The 21,242-nt window shown below is 42.7% G+C and overlaps 1 protein-coding gene and 1 long non-coding RNA gene across 11 annotated transcripts in view; both read left to right on the forward strand.

Moving 5' to 3' along the window:
* RBMS3 (RNA binding motif single stranded interacting protein 3) overlaps positions 1-21,242 on the forward strand; it is a 700,779-nt gene that overhangs the window by 26,113 nt on the left and 653,424 nt on the right. The window lies entirely within an intron of this gene.
* Positions 5,374-18,132, forward strand: LOC118249634 (uncharacterized). The gene is made up of 3 exons (XR_004779166.2): positions 5,374-5,485; positions 14,672-14,709; positions 16,949-18,132. It is a non-coding gene; the product is annotated as an uncharacterized LOC118249634 (long non-coding RNA).

The following is a 21,242-nucleotide window of genomic DNA, read 5'->3' on the forward strand; positions in this document are numbered from 1 at the left end:
CGATGTGGGTAGAACTGCTAATCCATACTCTCTATTTACATACAAAATTCAAATCTAGGAAAATATTTCATCAAGCCACCCCTTTATTTACCATTCATTGCTTCTTAAAAATGATCTGACTGCCTTCACATTTTTTTCAACATATAGCGAACACTGAATCAATGGATAATGCCATTTTAGCCTTCCTCGTTTCTTTTGGAAGGATAGGGAGGAGGGGTTTGGGTGAGAAGTTTGTTTTCTTTTTTTCTGGGTTAAAACATTCTGCAGACATCACTTGTCTTTAACAAATAGACTCAGCCCTAAGGAAACAGACTTCATCTTGAGGTTTTCTAAATTAAACCAGAGAACTGGAGTCATAGAAGTGACTGAGGGGGGCAGAGAAGAAAGAAGGAAATGGCATTCATTGCATCCTATTGCCACACATCCCAGAGACCTGTTCTGGGTTGTGCCCGGATCTTCACTTTGTGCAAAACCATCTCTCACCCCGTTTGGGGAATGCTCTTACTATGGAGCTGTAAGTTCTTCCAGGATGGTGTATTACCCTCAAGCTCTTCCATCTTAAAAGCAATAGTGTTAATATTTGTAGGGCCAGAAAGAGAATGACTTGGAAGTTTTCTCATTTTGGCTTCCACCATTGTTCTTAAAAGTGATACAAGCTCAGTTAAAAATCTAACTGAGGATAATTTTCAATCTAATGATTAGGTCTGTCTCCTCAGAAATGAAAGCCCTAGGTCCCTTCCCTACCTAAAAGCAACAGCTTAAAGTGAGTAGTCTGCCTTCCTGTTTGTCATAAATACTGGCACTCCACAAACAAGTGATTGTCACTGTAGAGAGCTTCACGTGTAAAAGCTACATGCCAAGATCTTTCAATATTTGAGGGGTTTGGATTGTTTTATTGAGATGCTGTTATTACTTGCCAAATATTACCTGAATTTCTCGTGAGCAATAGTCAGATCACGCTGAAGGTGTGCAATAAAACCGATAGCCTCATTCCCTAAGCAGACTTTACCCAACCGTAATTGCTGTCTCTTCTAAGAGAGGAAAAAATACACTGAAATGGTATTTTGGTGCACAGCAGCACCTACACAGTGAGGTTTATCTCTCTGTCCTCTGATCTAGTCAGTGATGGCAGGTTTTTCACTTGAGGATGACAAGATTCAGAGAAATTAAACCCTTAATAAGAAAGGAGAATCAGTACATTCTGTAGTTCGTGTAATGTATTTATTTGAGCTTGTTCAGTTAAATTATTTATGACTTCAAATATTTTGGTATGATTTCCATCTGTATGGTGTTAATAATTTCAAAGGGTCAATGAAAAGTACAATATTTTCTGTACTTATTTCCATCCTGACTAATGAGACTTCTTGTGGTATTTAGCTATGCAACAACATACTGCCAGATAGGAAGAGGCGGCATTCAAGATCTGGAGGGGCCTCCCGGACAGGCATTTTCTCTAATGTGCCTATTGCTTCTTTGGTTTCTCTGATGAGATTTTTGTAGTAATGTGCATTTACGATGAAAATTATAACTTCTGTACATCTGTGGTAACTCCAGCAAACTGCCCTTTGGAGAGTGGCTTGTTCCACAGAATTAAAATGTAAATGAGCTCATTTATTTCTAATAGAATAGGTGTCATACTCCATAATTCTCCCAGTGCCTGGCTGAACCCCGTACACATACACCACTCTTACTGATTTCTGCAGAGAGCTTGCTAGTACATCACGGCCTAGGACCATGCATAGGGGTGTGATTGTACCGACTTACCTGCTGGTGAATACTGACTCCCCAGTTAACTTCAAAAACAAACAGACACCTTCACATTTTGTTTCTGTGGTCAATAATAAATTCAAAGTGGTAGGTTGGACCAGTGGTAGGTAGGATAGAACTGTGTATCAATGCTGCTTTTATTTATTAAGACTATGTTACTGTGTAACACGGTCGATTTATCTTTTGCCTTTAACAATTCTAAAGTAGTGGGAAACAGTAGGTTACTGTGTTCTGCTGATGTAAATTTGAGTGGCTTGGGATAAAAAACATTCTGCTCCCCCCTCTCTCATCTGTGGAGGTAACCTATTTATTTATTTGTGCTTCTGGACTCGGAATTGATTTTGTTTATGTGCTTTAAGTTTCTGTGAAGCAGTGACAAACATACTGATGTCTCAGTAACTCTGCAGCTCTGATTATCTCAAGCCATTGAATTATGTTACCTCTCATTTTCCAAATCTTGAATGTTTGTGTCTGTTCTACGAAGGTCTCTAAGAGCAGCTGTGAAAGGAAACTGAACTTCCCTAAATATTTGTTTCAAAGTGAACTTTGTAAGAATTAGGGGAAGGGGGAAAGTATTAGTTCACTTCTTCTCTAATTGTGTATGTCTGCCGTGTTCATTATACTAGCTAAAATGAGAAGGGGGAAAAAGGACCCTGCATGTTCTTTCCAACCAGCTTTGGGAAACACGGGATTTGGTGTGCTGCTTAAACCTGTAACAGAACGAGCTAAAAAGTCATGGAGATCAGCTTGTCCCAGGTTTACTGAAAAATACAGTTTAATGAGAATTTAGCTTTAATAATAAATAAGGCTCTTCTCCTTGAGTCACAGACTAATCAAGTGGCGTTTCCAATAGTACTGCTCCATTGGGCTTCTGATTAGTAGGAGCCTTAGTTCATGTGAAAGGATACGCCGCCGCGTCTTCAGATGCTTGCCTGCTGTGAAGTACAGAAGTGGTACGTCTGTTTTCAGGCAGTGTTAACCACCCGTGCTTTAAGGCCATTTGTGCATGGATTAATGGAGCAAGGACCAGGTAGAACATGACAATACTTAGGCCTAATTATCTGTTCATTTATTCATGCCTTCATTGACTTTGCATGTATGGGCAGCTAGGATCACGACCTAAATGTGCTTGGGGACTGCATTTGTGGGTACAGGGGAGAAACCCCTCTGTGGAGAAGTAGAAGAGCAAGGGAGCTAAGTTTTCTTCCTGAGATCATTATGTAGAAAAATTGAAAGCCACCCCTAGCTAGTTGCTGTTGTTTTCCCCTTTTCAATTCCCCTGCCAAATGTCAGAGTTGTCGCAGCCTCCTCCTGGCGGGTGTTTGGTGCCTGTCTCTGGAGAGGTGCCACTAGGGAACTTTGTGAAAATGTTTAAAACATTGTTATTATTTCCCCAAATAGCATATGTCTAATATTGAATATTTCATTACAGAAAACTTTATTTTAAAGAAATAAAAATATTATAGAGAGAGGCTGCAAGACCTGGTGTTTTCAGGTGTTCTTCCAGAATTTTCTCTTATCTCATTAGCTGCTTCGGTAACTGATTCTTAGGCAAAATTTTAGGGAGGAAAAAAAAAGCCCTCATTAAGTTATCTCGCTGCTTTCCCCCTTGCGATTTGGATACATTTTTTTTCTCCCCTTTTTCAATGTTTTATTCACAATCTGCTCAGACTAATCGTGTCTCTGCCCTTCTTTCATTTGTGCTCCAAGAAGCCTGAACAGGACGACTGTCCCCACTTGCCGAAATGCCCGCTCGCACCTGACCGTGCTCTGTGCTGGGAGGTGTAGGCCGAAAGCTGCCAATGACCAAGATGAAATAGGGAAGCATTGGACTCTCTCCAGTCAGGTCCTGTGCCTTTCTTTGCGAAGCTGTGAGGACTAAACCCAGCCCTGTCCAATGCCCTTTGCTGTGGGTTGTGGCTGTAGTGGGTTTCACCATTTTGAATGTTGGCTCATGGAAGTAGACAGCTCTTCACTTCAGCCCTTATCCAAGCTCTTTTTTTTTCTTTCTGAGTACCCCTTAATAGTCAGCACATCCTTTCATATATGCCCCACCTCGCAGGTGTTTTCAATTTTGCACAATCCTTTTATTTGACCTGCTCTATATTCTGAACCTTTTTCCTCCTCTGGTAAATATTAGGTATATTGAATTTGGAGCAAACTGTTGTCTCAACACTGGCTGTGTCTCAGGCTGAAATCTTGAGCTTGCTGCGTTTAAAATAGAGCTTCTAAATCATAAAGGTGAAGATGGTTTTCTGGTTTGGGGGGTTACCTTTTTTTTTTAAATTTAATTTAATTTTGTTTAGCTCAATTCCTTGAGGTGTTGGCGATCTTGCGTAAGTTGTAGCTGTGTAGAGCTGCCTTTACAACAGGGGTGATTTGCTGCAATAACTCGAGCTGCTGGCTAATAGCTGCGAAAGGGGTGCTTTTTAAACCCAGTGGAAATTGTTGGGCTGGCCGGGGCAGCCAGCAGACACAACCCAAACACAAATTCCTGTAATCTCAGCAGACAGCAGCACTGAATCACATCCAGCAGTCCCCTGCCAGTGAGGCGCTGCGTGTTTCGGAGGTGGGGGTGTGTGCAGCCCAAAAATCCTCAGGGCGCCGGGCACTGCTGAGGGGCCTGGCACGGCCCAAGCTGGCCCCCGGCCCCCAGCCCTGAGGGGGCCAGAAGCTCAGCTGCTGCTGCTCGGCCTTAGCAGGAGGGGAGAGGACACACAGAGGCCTGGGAACCCAAAGAAGTAATCCTGGCATCAGGGTAATGACCGAGAGTTTACAGGAGGAACTTGATCTTTGTTGACCTGGACTTCTTGTAATGATCTGTGGGAGTGGAGTGAGCCAGCTCCGTGCCGGTGCTGCTATAAAACAGTAGCGCAGGATAAAAGGCACCAACCACAAATTCTCCGTGCCTTTCCACTGCAGCATTTTTCTGTCCATTTTACAGAGGCATACGTGACTGCAGAGCAATGCAAAAAACTGACTTTACTACACATCATTGTAAATGTCTCCTGTCTTTGCCCAGGAACTAGAACGGAGGAGAAGGAGGGGATTTTTACATTTGGATTTTCTTTTGCCCCGAGAGCCTGAAAGATTGATGTTTTGTACTGTTTATATTTAGCCTTAGAAATATTCTCACAATCTTACTAGTTACTTTAAAAAACTTTCTGATTTTGAGTACTTTCTGATTTTGAGTGTCTACCAATCAGCTGAAAACTTGCAGATACTTCTAGTAGTTGCGTTATTGTAGTTTTTCTGTGGGGAAACTGAGAGCTATGTGTTTCAAGATGATTTCTGTATGAACATGTGGCTGGCATAAACACCAGTTTGATCATTAAACTAGTGTTCAGTATATTAAATAATTCAGTCTTTAGCTCTTCACATATCTTATAATTAACACACTCAAGATTTTCATATTCTGTTACTTTTTCTATGGAGATACCAGGCAGTGACTTTCAATACAGCCAAACAATAACAGCAAAATTCACGTGTTTAAGACCTGATGGGGTTGAAGTCTTAGCAGTTTCTGCATCGCAATTCGGTAGTCTTGGATATAACAATAGAGAGGTTTTTCCTTTTGTTAATTCTGAACTTCCATTTCAAAGGTGGGAATCAGCAAATAATACCTCCTAGTCCTTGTCTTCAGCGGGCTTTTGCATGCTGAAGGTGCGCCTGTGGATGTTGCTGTGGTTGAGCCGGGGTTGCTGAGCACTTCTGAAAAGTAAGCTACATCTCCCACTCTATTTAAAATAAAGTAAAATAAATTAAAAAGCCAGAAGAAAAAATTGTGGTTTCAGGAAAAGTATGTAAATTTCAGATAATTTCACTGCTGTTTATATTCCTCAAACCCTAGCGGAGACCTGCCAGTGGCAGGCAGGTGCTCCCTGGCTCTCCTGCAGAGGGTCAGGTGCTGACTGGCCGCATGCTGCTGCGCTGGCTTTCCAGTAACGCTCCCCTGCATTGGTTTCATGCTCCATGTGTGTTAACAGCAATCCATGGAAAGCAGTTTGTCCTTGTGGAGTAAAGCGTTCTCGAGAGGCTCTTCACTGCATAGGCCTTCACACTTTTGTTTTGACAGTATCTCTTCTCACACTGTCATCTTTTCAAGTCCTTCTTGGCTTCAAGACTCTTATGTAAGGAGTGTGGAACTGAAATAAATGCAATGGGCCAAACTGTTCTCGGCTTGATCTCGATCAGTCACAGAAACATGTCCTGGTCTTGCAAGGAAGGCTTGTCTGAGAACAGCCTTTTTTGTTTCCCTTGCTAAATAAACGGTGCATCTTTCTCCAAAGGGAATAGATACAAGGTTGGGTATGTCCACACGCCCTTTCATAAACGTACTGTCCCGCAGCGCTGTCTGGCAGCAGAAAAAGGCCCCTGGCATACTGTCTCCTGCGGTGAAGTGCCCTGGATACAGAGAAGCAGGAAGAGGGATTATTTTACAAAGGTACAGCCTATTCTGGCCCTCTTGGGGCTGGGTGACTTCCCACTGCACTTTCCTTGGGGCTGTGGTGAAATGCCATAGTCTAGCCCACATGCTTTTGCTTGGAAATGTGAACCTCCAGGCGTGAATAACTTACTGGAATTAATCTTCAACTGTTGTCATCCAGTATTCAAATATTAATGTGGCTGATCAGAGTGAGGCAGCGCAACCACGGTGGTCTTGCAAAATAGTGCATCGCACAAGTGACATTTCCTAACATGAGTCAATGTTTGTTCTTTTGTAAAAGGCGTTCTGCCATCTTCCTACAAACTGCCAGGCTAAACGGCTTGTTGCAGGCCCAGATCCTGTGCAACAAATGGTAGGTCTGTCCTGAATCACAAATTTTACGAAGCATCATCTGAAGAGAGAAGGAGCAGCAGAAACACAAGAAGTTTCTCTGGAGGTGATCAAAACTCCACAGTACTGCAGGTTTAGCAAGAACTGCCATTCCCTTTGTCAGCAATGCAAGCAGTGCAGCACTGGGAAGGAAGTGGAGGCAGGGTCTGAACGAAGCAATCCCTCCAGGAAACAAATGACCTGGTAGAGTTATCAGAGCGGCAGGTGAGGCAGCATCATGTTTCCAGATAGGCCAGATTTACTTTGTGCTTTGGACTGGAAAGTTTTATGCAAGCCTATGAACTGTGAAAGCAATCGAGACTTTTTCAGCTCTTTTACTGAAGGGCAAGTATCACCATGCACTAAATAATCCTGGGTCTGGGCTTTCTGTTCCCACACAGGTGGCTTGCGCTGCAGGAGGTTATGTAGCACTACTCTTCTCTTGAGCTCACCTCCTGGGTTGCAGGAGATGGACCGTGGCCAATACTCTTCTCTCTGCTTTTCTCATCTGTAATGATGCTTGCAGCTTTTATTTAGCAATTTGTTTGTTTGTTTTAAGTAACTGATGGAAAGTGCCATGCTAAACTTGAAATTACTATGTTTTAAATAAAGTCACAAGAAAATCGCAGAGCAATACTGTCTGTGCTCATTCCTGAGGAGGTATGCTGTCCTAAGACAGTGAAGATGCTTAGATCAGCTTTTGGCATAGTGTGCAAGTGATCATTTTGTATGATATTAGGATTAAAAATCTCTTTGAGGGAAAGGGGGTGTACTGTTCAATACAGCCATAACTCTTCCTCAAGCATGTAAAATATCCCTTTTCCCATCTCCTCCACAGTGAAAGGGTTTTATGCAAGGACAATGTGCACGTTTCCCAGGAAATGAAAGGCAACAGAATTTCCTTGCTTTCTTTGAACTTTGAGTGAAGCTATATGAGGCCAGGGTGAGGCACCACAGAGATAACCAAATCTGATCTTTCAAAATAATGCTGTGTGAATGGAGCAGGGGATGTGAGAGGCTCAGGGGAAGAAGCTGCTCCCTGACAACTCACTTTTTATGAAAAAACAGATTAATGATAGGGAGTGAATCACACATTTGAGTCATTGCACAGACTGCAGTTCTTCCTGTCCACCGGCCCCTTGAGCTAATGGAGTAACAGGCAGCCGCCAAGCATCCCCCTGCAGGCCAGCAAGAAGCAGCATCAATCTGCTTTGTGATTCGCTTCACAGATACTGGACAGAAATTTCAGGTTTTGGCTCAGCTATAGGAAGTCCCCTGATCCTGATTTTCGTCTGATCTATGTCTGCTTGGACTTTGGTATTTTCTGACATGTTGGTGTGTTCCCACTGAACCTCAGCCCTGAGCTCCTTTCCAGACATAGCTCAGCCAACTGGTACCCATTCAGCATAGTGTCAGCGCTTCTTCTGCATCCAAGATTATTGGAGCTGTGACTCTCACCCACTTTTCCACACCATCTTGACTCCTTGCCATGGTTTTCTTTGCCAAATTTTGGTGCCAAACCTGCCAATGGTCTCAGACTCCCCAGCTCTCAGATCCCATTTCTCTCCCATTCCTATTCCAGATTGTCTAGGCCAGTCACTAGGGCCTTAGGGAGACATTTTCTCACCTGTGTACTTTGTCTCCCTGTACTTCTTCCTGAATTTTGCAAGCCCCACTCTTATCCCTCTGCGTTTGGTGCTGCTAATTTGAATCTTCCACATTCCCTGTACCAAGCAGGGGATGTTGGCTGGGAAAACACTGATGGGGAAAAGAATATCCTTGCTTTTGTTTTAGACGTCTGGATCTGGCAACATTCAGCAAGCTGAAGTTGCAGTTGCAAGGAAAGTCCTTCTGAGCCTCAGGCTGGAGCAAACCTGCTGGGGCAGGAGCTTTGAGGGAATGGTGGAAAATGCCTCAACAGCTTCTCGGCCGAGACAGCTAAAATTAGAGACATTTTTATTGACAGTTTTTGATCTGGACTTTTCCATTTCATTTGAGGATTTACAACTTGTCCAGATTTGGGCAGGTTTTTGTTTAGACACTTTCCTGACACAAAGGGCAGATTTGTGATGTGTCATGCGTAGTGTCAGATCCAAACCAGCCTTTCTAGGAAAAGAAACCCCCCCACACCTTTCCCTGTAATCTCGCTCCCAAAACTGCCCGCAATACTCTGAAACCTTCAGAATATTTGAAACCATCTCCAGCCCAGCCCCAACTGCAGCACATATACAACATACGGCCAGCCCAGATTTCCACTCAAGAGGGTCAAAGTTTCGTGGGGTTATTGCCAACTGGAAATGAAATTTTACATGGGGAAGTACCGAGTAACCTTGGTAACAAGCAGAGCTGTGCCCCAAGGTACTCTCCAAGCTGATGGCCCCCTGCCTCCTGCCTGCGCCTTTTCTCGCTGCTTTATTTACCTCAAAGTTGCTTATGATTGAGCCAGTTCCCGTTCCCAGCAAACTTCTTGCTGGCTTTGTGGCCGGCGAGTTCACTGCCCGATAAAATAGGAGCACACCCGAGGGATCACTCAGAGGGCCAGAGAGCCCAGCTGGCCAAGGCCACCGCAGGATGTTGTGCGGCTGAAAAATACAGAGCGCTCTTGGGTGTGCTGTTCAGGTTTAACTTTGTAAGCATCAGCTCTTTTTAAATAGTCTGCCTTTTTATTTTTATTTTTTCTTTGAAAACTGTTGCTGGAGGTGTTGTAATAAGGGAAAAGATAAGGTGTTTGATGCAACACACAGTGCAAAGCTTGGGGTAATGAAGGAATGGCTATGTTTCGGGTCAGCCTGAGTTCAGGCAGCAAGGTCTAAATAGCTGCCGGAATGGCACCATTTATCATTTCATGAGAGAGAAGGTTTTGGTTGCTAGACCAGTTTATCTATGATCTATGTACCTTTTGAAATCACACTGCTTTATTTACCTTAGCAGAGTAGAGGTTTAGATATAATCTTAAATATTTTTTTTAGTACACTGTGAGTTTGGGAGTGACCAGATATTGTTATAGTATTATCTTGAAGCGTGAAGGTGTGGAAACACTGTAAAGCAAGCTAAAATATCTGAGACTGAGGTAATGCCTTTGTGTAATCCTTACCTGTCATCGACTACTTCCTTGTGGTGTTGGAGTGGGATATAACCATATGGCATTCTTTATTGAGGCAAGGTTTTTTTAAGCTGATAGGAATTATCCTGTATTTGCCATTGGCAATGTGCATATATACGTATATATGTGTGGCCAGTTGATGTGAATCAACAGATGTGCAGACAACTGATCTGTATGCCTAAGCTTTTACTGCAGTGATATGTTGTCATATCACTGACTACTGGCAATACTAATACCCAGTTTTTGGACTAAAAGAGTTTAAGGTTATAATCCAGCGAATGTACAAAAATACAATGAATTGATATACTTCAAGGATGTAGACTGGGAAAGATTTTTAACAGATTTAAGTAACTCTGTAACTCTTCATCTGTAAAGAAAAAGGGGGAAAAGTAGAGCTATTGACATTAGACTCTAGGCTACTTTTTGATAATGGTTTGTGCCACATGAAGTCATCACAAGGTAAAATTGAATCACTTTCCTTATTGAATTTAGTAGCAGAGAAATTAAAGATAGAGGCAACTGGGGGGAAGTGATTAATATAGCAGAATAAAGGAGGATTTAAACAGAATAATTAACATAAGAGAATATACTTGCTTGAAGACAGATAAAAATGGAAAGTGGTGCAGGGAAGAAGGTCAGAGTTCGAGTTGCATGGCTGCAGATACAGTTGGTCATAAAGAAAGGTTAGAAAAATGCCATAAGCAGTGATTCTGGGGTTTGATCCTGTTTTTAAAGTATGCTTTCAAAATAAGCTTTCAGCAATGTCATGGGATTAACTTTTTGCTGTCATGTGTATGCACCATTCAGCTGCAGCTTCCCATATGTGCTGGAACTGTGTGAGCTGGGACTGGGGATGGCACAGGAGATCCCTGCAGCAATCAAGAGGAGAGGAGACTAGAGATTTGAACGACTATTATGGCTGAGAAGAAGGAAAATGTATCAGCAAATTTGGGAAGTATTTCAGATGGGGCAAAAAACTACCCCGTCAGTATCTGCCCTATAACAAAACAGATTTCTGGCTTAAAGGCTTGAGGCTGGAAGAAGGGAGGTGATGTGCTGGCATATAACTGTGGGTGCTTCTCTAAGAAATTTGTAGCAAAAAGCTTAGGGAGTGTGCCAGGTTTATTTAGTGAAAATGACACGAGGAAGGAGGGAGGAGACCTGCCACACATAATTCTTCAGAAAGTCCATAATTTTGATTACCGAATTCCTGCCCTGAAATCCTACCTGGAGCAATATTTTGTACTGGATAATGAAGTGTGTCAAAGTTTTTAGGGGAGAAAAGATATTCTTACACTACTGTAAAAGGTAAATCAGTAAAACTACACTATATAGCAGAATTTTTAAGTTAAATCAATAACCCTACACACTAAAGTAGTGCTTTGTAAGCTAAAACTGCTCTACACATCATACTAATCCTTTGAGAGTGTAGAGAGTTTAGGAGATTGGTTATACCATCTGCAATATCAGTAAAATACAGTATTAGGTTACATATGCCTACTAAGGCAGGCGTCGGTAAATAAGTATGTGATATTAAAAATGTGACACTTCTAAGTCGGTCTTTAATAGTGGAATGTGTGTATTGCTATGTTGCATTTACCTTTCTGTGTATGTGAGCAGAGTGAGAATCAGCCCTCTGGTAGAGCTACCAGGCCTCTTTAAGCATTTACTGGTGTGCGGATCAGCCTCTAAGATTAACGCTGTAATAGGAACAGGAGTTGGAGGGCTGACATTAGTTTCCAGAGGTCTCTGGAGTGACTTATCTATAGCTAGAGAGGCTGCATTTGCCATTAATTTTTAAATGGTGAATGAGCTGGGCTAAATCCACTCCCTGCTCCGTGCTGCACTGTCCTGGGGATGTGTACTGCAGGAGATGCAGTCCTGGGCGGGCTGGCAAGGGGCTGACTGCTCTTTTCCCAAAGGGTTTCTTTCCTTAAAAAGGGAAGATTGGGGTTTCCACTGGGTGCCCAGGGGAAATCTAGAGGGAGTGTGAAATGAGTAAGTGCATCCTTTAGCTCCGGTGTTGACCAGTCACCGGCGTAGTCTCCTGGGAGGAGAAAGCACCGGCTACTTCTTTGCTGAAGGATGTGGTGTGTGGAGCACTGCTGGAGAAGGCACACTCAGAATCTTACAAAGACAAATTTTGTTCAGGTTTTACCTTTTTCTCTCGACGCCTCTGACCCTCGATTACTTATGAGCAATTCTTCCCCGCTCCTGGTGCAGTACCTGGGTAATGGCAATGAGGCCTGAGCACCAGCCCGCCAGGAGCAGCCAGCCAGCTCAGTCTGGTGTGAGGATCTCCGTGCCGTGGGCCTGTGCTTAGCATGATGGAGGTCCTGGCCCTAAAGCCTTGCATCCCAGCCATTGCCCACGTGCTGGCCCGGTGGCGCTGGAGCTGTGCTTTGCTGAGGCCGGGTTGCTGCCTCGCACTGCAGCTCCTTTGTTTTCTTCTTTGCCTTACCTGTGCGTTTTGTTTGCTGATTCAGGGTAGCCAGCTTTAGCCAAATAATTGGAATTACAATTCTCATAATGGGTTTCTATAGTTTAAGTACATGCATGCAATAAGAATTGTCTCCTTTATTACTCTCAAAGGCACTCACCATCTCTGCGTCCCCCGAAGGGTTATTGGCATTATATTTGAGCCAATTATTCTTATTTAGAAAATTAGACTTATTCATCTACTGTCGTATTTAGTAAGCAGGGTTGGTGATTTTGCTCTTCCTCTGAACTTCTGCAGCCTACATTTGCTGAGCAAGCTCTGGGAACATATGCACTGCATTCCTTTTTATTTGGTGGGCCTCAGAGTCTAAATTGGGACTTCTGAGCTGCTCTTGAACACTGGGAAACCATATGTGGCGTTGTGTTGTTTGAATGACATTCAAAACCAGAGGGTTTGTGTAAACATGTCATTTAAAATAGAGCTCAGCCAGTGAAAGAACATGTAGCATTGTTCAACCTGTGTGTGAGCACACTGCCGTGCCATGTACAAGAAGGATGAAACTGGGAGAAGAGCACTGTAGCTTTTCTAAAACAAGAAAGATGAAAATAGGAATAGTCAAATAAACAAAATTCTAAGTTTTTTTTTTTTTTCCCCATGTATACTTCCTCAAAAACTTTTTATGAAGTCAAGCTGCCGTGGGATAATGGGTAAGGTCCTTACGTGGATTAGTAGTCATTTCAGTTTAGCAGCCAGCTTTTAACAGAGCGGTGGAGGTGACCTGGGACATCTCCATCCAGACTGGTGCTGTTTCTGAGAGAGATGGAGAATGAGAAAAAGAAGCGTCCTGACGATACCCCATCAGGCAGGATAGCTGAGGTGAGGACATGCTGGGTGCTGCAGAATGGCCTCACATTGCAGAGTGACTGGAGGGTGACCCAGCAGATGAAATTCAGTGTTGATGAATGCAGAACAGTGCAGAGCAGGAGAAAATCCTAAACTGAAATACACAGTGATGGAATCTAAATTATCACCGGGGAAGAAACCTTGGGTTATAACAGTTGTACAGAAAGCCTGCCGAATGTGCAGGAGGAATAAGGAAAAAAAAAAAAAAAAAAGAAAAAAGGACTACCGAATGCTAAGAATTATTGGGAGAGGAATAACGGACAAAACTGAAAGATCTTTACGCTACAATATAAGTGTGTGGTGCACTTGACCATTGCATCCTTACTCCTTCATCTCACAAAGATGCAGGAGAAGGAGAGAAAATACAGAAAACATCAATAAAAGATGTGGGTGACTCCTGTATGGAAAACAGCTAAACTCTTGGGGATTTTCAACCTCCTGTCTGAGCAGGAAGAAAATGAAGGGCTGTAAACTCTCAAGTGGCACGAAGAAAGCAAATGGAAAATGACTGTTCACTTTCCCATACCGTGGGAGCCAGGCAGCCTCAGGCGGATGGTTAGGTGACAAGTTTAAAACAAGCAAAAAGGACTTCCTATAGTTGTGAAATTGCCCAGGGATATTGTAGATGCCAAAAGTTCACGTGCTGACAATGGTGTTTGGACATATCCCTTGAAAAAACTCTCCTGGTGACTCTTGTGTACAAAAATGCAGAGATTGTGGGGAGCTGGGAAGGCCCAGAGCTTGGGAGTCTGTTGGCACTTGCCAGAGGAGGAGAAAGGATAAATTATGAGCCTAGATAGAACAGTTGACTTCCTCAGCCTCTGAACTGATCCTGTCTGGCTATTCCTGTGTAATTACACCCATCCTATGGCAGGTATTGTCTAAGCATGTAACAGAGGAAGCTGCTGCCCTGAAAAGTCAGTTTGAGTTTTTGAAAAAATTTCAGTGGGAGTCCTTGCAGAAGAGAGAGTCAGAAGATTTTTTTTTTTTTAAAAGCTGAGATGAAAGAAAATGCATACTAGGTGAAGTCCTAATTTGTGCAGATATTCTAATACTTTTGGAGGGTCTTTTTATCTTAATACCTGTACAGAGGACAGTAGTATTTCATGTACATAACAGTGATGTTGATGTCTGGCAAAAATCTGACTGGTGATCATCTTTGTGTCCAGGCACTTGCTATAGCTTTTCAGAGGGACCAGAATGCAGCTGACCTGAATAAAACCTGTGCATTGAAACACCTGATTTTCTTTTTATTGAGGGTACTGTGATGTGTGCAGTGTATGTGCTAAATACGTTGCTTTCTAGTTGGCTCTCCATGTAATGTTGGATTGCAACAGACTGCTCTCTGTCACACCTGATGACTAAACCTGTCTCACCCACGCCACGGGAAAGTACTGGTGCATTGAGACTTCTTAGAACCAAGCTTTAGGTTGTCCTCAGATTTCAAATCTCCTGTGCGCTTTTTTTAATATGGCCTCTAACTCAAGAGATACAAGCACAAAAGGATTCCAGGCAACAATTCATCAGATAAGTATTTATTTATTTAACTCAAACTATAGAATTATGCTGGCAATAGTTTCTTCAGAGTTAGACTTTCGTTGAGCAAAAGACTGTCTTTTAAAGACTGTTTTCTCTTTTTCAGGCATCTGCACTGAAACATTCTGGATTTCATTGGGCATGGTAAGAAATTCCCTCTTAATTACAGAAAAAAAGAAAAAGAGCTGGCTGTTTTCTTTACCTCCTGATACGTTCAAAGTGGAAGTACAGCTTCGGAAACTAGATGCATTTGGTTTATATTGTGCATTTTAAAACAGAAGGGAAAGATGTAACTAAAGCAAACATACATTGCAACCATGTGGGACAGTGTTTACTACTGCAATACTACAAGTGGGTTAGAGTTGGCTATAAGCTAGGGCTGGGGGCCCAGCAGAAATTGTGGAGCATCTGTGTGTGTGATGGAGATAAAGGTTTTGTTGGTGGTATTTTTCTTTAACTATATATAATAGTCACTTTTTTCAATGGCTTTAGTGAGCATACAGTTGAATACTTGATATTGTAAAGGTAGCCCAGCAGACCAACGGTTACCAGAGCATGGACAGGCCAGGCAGCTGGGGAAGATGCACTGTGCTGTGAGGGAAAAAGCCTGTATTATTTCTAGAAATTGAAGCATCAATAGATCTAAATGTTGCTGAAATATGAAGTAGTTCAATCTCATTGAGACTAAGGCTTTAGTCTTGCTGGCATAGCTGTGTCAGGAAGGGATTTATTATATTTTTGTCATCATTGCTATGCTAGCAAAAGCCCTAATATATATGAAGTTACACTAGAGGAAAAAAGGATTTTTTTCTCAGACAACTTAATTTGCTCATGGAAATGATGTACAACTGTACCTGCAAAAGTTTTTTTTTTCCTAGTGTAAATTGTCTATGCTTGTATAACTATGGCAATAAACTATTACAAGAGTCTTACAAGGACTAGCTGAAAAGAAATAATCTATCTGAAGCTAAAGATAACAAACAATTCTCAGTATTAAATTGGCTAATTCTTATAACTGGAGATGGTGTGTGAAAAGTAAATACCAAATCCAGGGATGCCACAAGTTCTTTTTTTTTTTTTTTTTTTTTTGACCGTTCCTCTCAACATGTGCTCATTTTTGCCTAAAGTTCAAGCTGAGAAAAATTCAAGACAGCATCATGCTGTTGTTTTTACCTTCCTGGGCTTTTATTGTCTCTGAGAAATAGGTAATACTGGTGGGGCTTGAGACAGTGCGTCCCAGCGAGCCTGGCTTCTGGCCCGTGAGGAGTACCACTTCCTTGGGCAGTGCTGAGGGAGTCTCTCTTTCAAGACTGCCTCCCACATCTGTATACTGGGCTTGAAGCCAAGCCTCTCTTCTGTAAAGAAACCTTGCTAAAATTTCTCATTTCATGCCCCTTTATGGAGAGAGAGAGTGTGTAAGTGCGAGAGAGACAGAGAAAGACGTATGTGCCAAGAGTGTTGAGAGAGCATGGCAGAGAAGGCTCTTGATTTCACATTTTTGGGGACGAAGGGGCAGCAGGGACAGAGAAGGCTTTATATTAATTAGCACTGTATTTTCCATCCCTTCCTCCCACCTCAAAAGTGATAAATTCTCCTCTCCCTCTTCAAAATGCATCTATTTTTTTTAGACAACTGTTTATGTTTGAGTCCTCTGAACTAGCAGAGGCATTTGAAATAAATGCACTTTTAAATGTGCCTCCTGCCTGCCTCTGTCTCATCTGCATATGGACACTTTAAAGCATTGAAGAATATGTCTTACGTATCTCAGGAATATGCTAAGTTCACAGTAGTGGCAACCAATACAGCTTTATTCTTCCCTCCCCCTTAGAGTACAGTGCGATAGCTGCTGTATTATTTGATAAACAATCACCAATTAGTCGCTCCGTTCCCTGCTAATTCAGCAACTGCTCTCCAGGGCCTCTGGGCAGCTTGTATGCCAGTTCATGTACTCACCCCAGGTAGCTCTGAACTGAAGGAGTTCCCTTAATTGTTTTTGCTGTTGTGTCTGTTTAAAAGGTTTTACGGCTCCTTTTGGTAAGCTAGGTGGTGTATTACAAATGCATGCTTGCTGTCTTAACGTTTTCCCAGCAAGCCCTTAACAACGTGAATAACGTAATCCCAAAACATGATGCTATGTCAGTCTTTTCTAGTTTGGAGTACTCGTGGGCGTCCTCCTGGATAGCCCCACTGCCCTGCTGTACACCTAGATGATGGATAAAACAGATCTCATTCACCTCCTTATCACAGAGCTGTGCAGGACAGGGAGCCAAAGTAGTTTTCCGTGCTGATAGATGTTGAAGGCTCTTGCAAGTCCTGTTGGGCAGCAAACTGAATGGGAGAAGTCTCTCTGCTAACATTTGCTCCTTATTCTTTTGTCTTACAGGTGTCTGGTGATGACTGAAATCTGCTGCTGAAGCAAATTCTAGAGGAGGTTTCAGAGCTGTGACTATGGCTTCTTTGCACATAAATGTTATTGTGTGTTTGTTTGAACATGGTAGGATATTTAATGTATTATAGAAATACATTTTCTACATCCAGACTCAGTGTCAGTATCACCATAGAACTTTTCTTCCCAACGTATTTCCTTCATTTGAGCCTTAAAAATTAAACAAAAAACCCACAACAAATCAAAACAAACAAACAAAAAAAGCACACCCCCAGACCTTGAGAAAATGTAATTTCCTGTGAAACATGTACCCTACTGTCATCTTCTGGGGGAAGAGAACATTATTGTATCCACTGTTGTTGTAAGTGAAATATGGTGTACAGCATGCTAAATAACTGCTAAGTCAAATGTCAGTGTGAACCCAGAAATCCTCACTAGAGGAAAAAATAAATATTTTTATTTTCTCTAAAAGCTTCCCTGTAAAATTCTTCTAAGGATGTTCTTCATGAGACAACACAAAACAAACAGATGGGCACCCCCTCTTCATTTCTCAGCCCGGTGACAGGACTGTTGGGACTTTTGGCCAAGTGCTCTGAAAATATTCTGAGTCTATAAAAAATGAAGCCCACCTTGTTAACGAAGGGTATGCCTCATCTGTGTTGAGCAGGAAACTTGGATATTAGATGTTTCTATTTAAGGTCACACTCTTATCCCTGTATTGTTACTTCCGAAGAAGCTGCGAAGACAACTGATACGAACCTTCACTGCTCACAAGGCCAGGGCAAAGAGTTGGACAAAGCTGTTTAGTTAAAGTAGTTCCTTGTTTTATTTCCTTTCCTTTCATATGCAATGACATCTTGCCTTTTGAAGTACATGCCATTTTTTCTACATTATATTACCTACGCTTCAGCATTTTCATTCTGATTTGTATAATTATTTTTTTCTTCTACAACACTCTTGATTTTCAAGTATATTTCCGTATATTTCCTTTTTTTTTTTTTTTCCTAGCCTTTCAAATGGGTTGTTTGGCCTCTGTATACATAATTTTCTTGATTTGTATTGAAGATTGTAGAAGAAAGCTGATAACCTCAGCATAGTATTTGCAGTACAGTGCGTCATCATGTAACCAGACTAAATAACAAGGCATTATTCACAAGGAGGTGAGGTTATATTTGCTGCTGCTAAGTTCTTAGCTGTTCAGTCTTAACACTGGGTGCCTGGGTTTCTTTTTATGGAGTGCCTGTTTACTCTTGTATATTTTTATAGAGTAAAAGGCTGGTGGGGAGAATGAGGGTGTTATGTGCAGTAATGTTATAAATAACATTGGCTCTCAGATTATTTGCATTATATCTACTTGCCACAATGTGTAACATTAAATAAATAAATAAATGAAAGTCTTATTTAAGAAAAGAAAAGAAAGAAAAACAAACAAGAAAAACAACCACACACACACAAAACAAAACCGCAGCACAATGGCATGGATAAGAGATCTAAAGGAAATGCTGGGGAATATATTTCATGGGGAGTATTCCCTACCTAGTTAATAACCCAGACAGAAGATTGCTTACTCCTCCCACAACCTCAGATCAAACAGAATATTAAAGCCTTAAAGATGCTGGCGTGAGGAAGAAGGAGGGTTACTCAGCACCCATCATGCTGAACTGACAGGCAAATGGGGAGCATGCTGGGAGCAGAGCCACTCTCCTGACTGCGAGATGGTGACTCCAGGGTGGGTGAGATGAAATACAGCTGTGATGGAGAAGGGGAAGAAGACACATAAGGCTTGCTGTTCTTCTCCTTTTGCTCTGTGTGCTGTATACTTCAGGGTAAATAAACAAAAAGTGCTTACATCTGAGCAACATTTCAGTCGGCGTGGTGGTATTTGGTTAAATAATGAGACATTCAGCAACACTGCAAACTTGTCAACAAACGAGGTGTGCAGGTCAGGGATCTTGGGGAGAGCATTGCCGTTCCTCCTGCTGACTGTGTGAGTGCTCACATGGGACAAAGGCGCCTAGGTCCCGGCCCTGCTGTTGCAAGCGAGCAGGGAGAGCAGAGCAAGTCAGGGAAGGACTGAGTCCTGAGGAAGCAGCGCTTTCGTTGTGAGGGCTGTCCGACAGACTTCAGAGTGTGGCTATGCACGTGATTTTTTCAGTGCTGAAATTTCATTGGGAAAGTATAATAACACCAGTGCATCCTTGTAATTTTATGGCATTTTTTATTATGGCTATCATTTACAATAACCTTGCTGTCATGTTGGCCTCTAGTCTGGCTTCAGTAGTTTCTGACTCCCTCCAAGATGATGGAAGTGAAGTTGGACCATTTCGTACATGTTAAGTCTTCTTTTCTCCTCTCCTTCCTTCTTCCCAAACGGTGGTTGTGTCAGTGGTATTCTTCTGGCTTGTTCTTTCCCTGTGTCCATCCTCAGAGGCACGCAGCATCTGCTTTACCTTTCCTCAGGGTAGGGTTAAATACAACTCCTTGACATAGCTGCCTCCTCAGTGCAGCAGAGATCGTGGAAGATGACGTCCTGCTCATTTTTCCTGTTCTTCATGCGCTCCTGATTCCCATCCTCTACCAAAACGTCAAATTCCCGCATGGCAGCCATTTGTTGCTTAGCTACTGGGCCTGGCCATTACTCTTCTTGAAGATGGCAATACAACACCTGGAGGGCTGTAAGGCAAGAGGAGTCCTTGAAGGACTTCTAGAAGAGCAGGGCACATTTGGGATCCCAGAAGTAATACAGAAACAGCAGTGGCCCTGCACGGGTGCATGTCAAGTCTGGGAAGGAGAGCAGGGCACTACTGGCACTAGCAGAGCCCTGGGAGAAGAAATGCTTTGGCGAATGGCTGTGACTCCAGCACGCACTGCCGAGTGCTCCAGCAGCAAACCTCTGCTAGACTGATTGGTCCCATATGCTAGAGGACTTTGATTTGTGGCTGGGTTTAGCAGTGATCTGAGGTTTGTGTCTCTTCAATAAATTCTGCTGAAAACAGAGCTTTGCCTGTGAATCAGCTACAGGCATAGTTAGCTAATTCAGTGATGTATTTAAGTAACACATTGCATCTGGACCTGGCAACCAACTTGAAATCCTCATTTAGAAACAATAGTAAAGTACCAGAGAGATTATGGCATGATGTAGTCCACCAGCATGTATTTTACAATGTGAGCTGACATCTCAGTGATCTCCTAGAATGGAGACTGTGCTGGAGGAGCTGTGAGTAATTGCAAACCAAATGCTGTGAGCGGCCGGTCTGTGACAAAGCTCTGGACAAAGGATTTCAGCAACTACGATGCTGTGGAGTCAGAGGCAGAATGCTGTTATGGCTGCAAGGTGGGGAGCAGAGGAAAAGCAGAGGGTTAGCCTAATCTGCTGAAGTAGAAGGAGACTGAAGTTTGGATTTGGACATCTGCAAATTGGCTGAGATTCCTGTTGTTAACCTGTTTGTTGCTGGTATTGAGGGAGGGCTGGAGCAGTAAAATAGCAAAATCTGTAGTGGAAACAATTACTTGGTCTGTTCAGAAGCAGTACAGACTATGAATGCTTTCAAAGAACTGTAAAGTTGTCCAGAAAATGGGCAGAACAGTGGTGGAGAGAGATTGAATGGAAGAGGTGAACAACGCAGATGAGACTGGCTGGGAGGGAGAGCGGGAGCAGTCCTGCAGGATCCAGAGGAGATCAGCGGGGACACTTGCTCAAATTACAGCCATGATCAAAACCCAGCTGCAATATTAGGTTGCTTATCATTCAGGAATATTGAGATATTGAATAACTGGGAGGGTATCATAGAGCTTTTTGTGTAAAGCCAGTGCTGGAGGTCTCAGCTAGAGCACAGTGTGCAATGGTGGCCTCCCCAGCTCAAAAATGACGTGGCTGAAAGAAGGGCATTAGGAAAAGGGTGACAAGAATACTCAAGAGCCTGGGAAAACTCCCGATGGAATAGAGGCCAGACCTTTTACTTTGGAAGATACAGAAGAGTAGAAATGGTACAGTGTGAAGGATACTAAATATGTTAGAGAGGAGCAGTCAGGAACATCCCTGTTTCTCTTACCATGGCACAGGCTCACAGGGACACTGGATGAAACTTAGCAGCTGTTCAAAAAGATACTAACTGGGGCTAATCGGGGAGGTGATACTAACATTTGAAAATTCATGTCATAAATTCAACTTTAATAAGGTTTTAAGAGGGGGAGAGGATGGGCTACAGCAGCAGTCCTTACAAAAGCCTAACTCCTGACAAAAGTGCAGCTTCAGAGGGGCTGTTGCTTAGTTACTTCATGCTCCAGTTTT

This window comes from Cygnus atratus, chromosome 2, assembly GCF_013377495.2.
Source record: "Cygnus atratus isolate AKBS03 ecotype Queensland, Australia chromosome 2, CAtr_DNAZoo_HiC_assembly, whole genome shotgun sequence".
Taxonomy (NCBI): domain Eukaryota; kingdom Metazoa; phylum Chordata; class Aves; order Anseriformes; family Anatidae; genus Cygnus; species Cygnus atratus.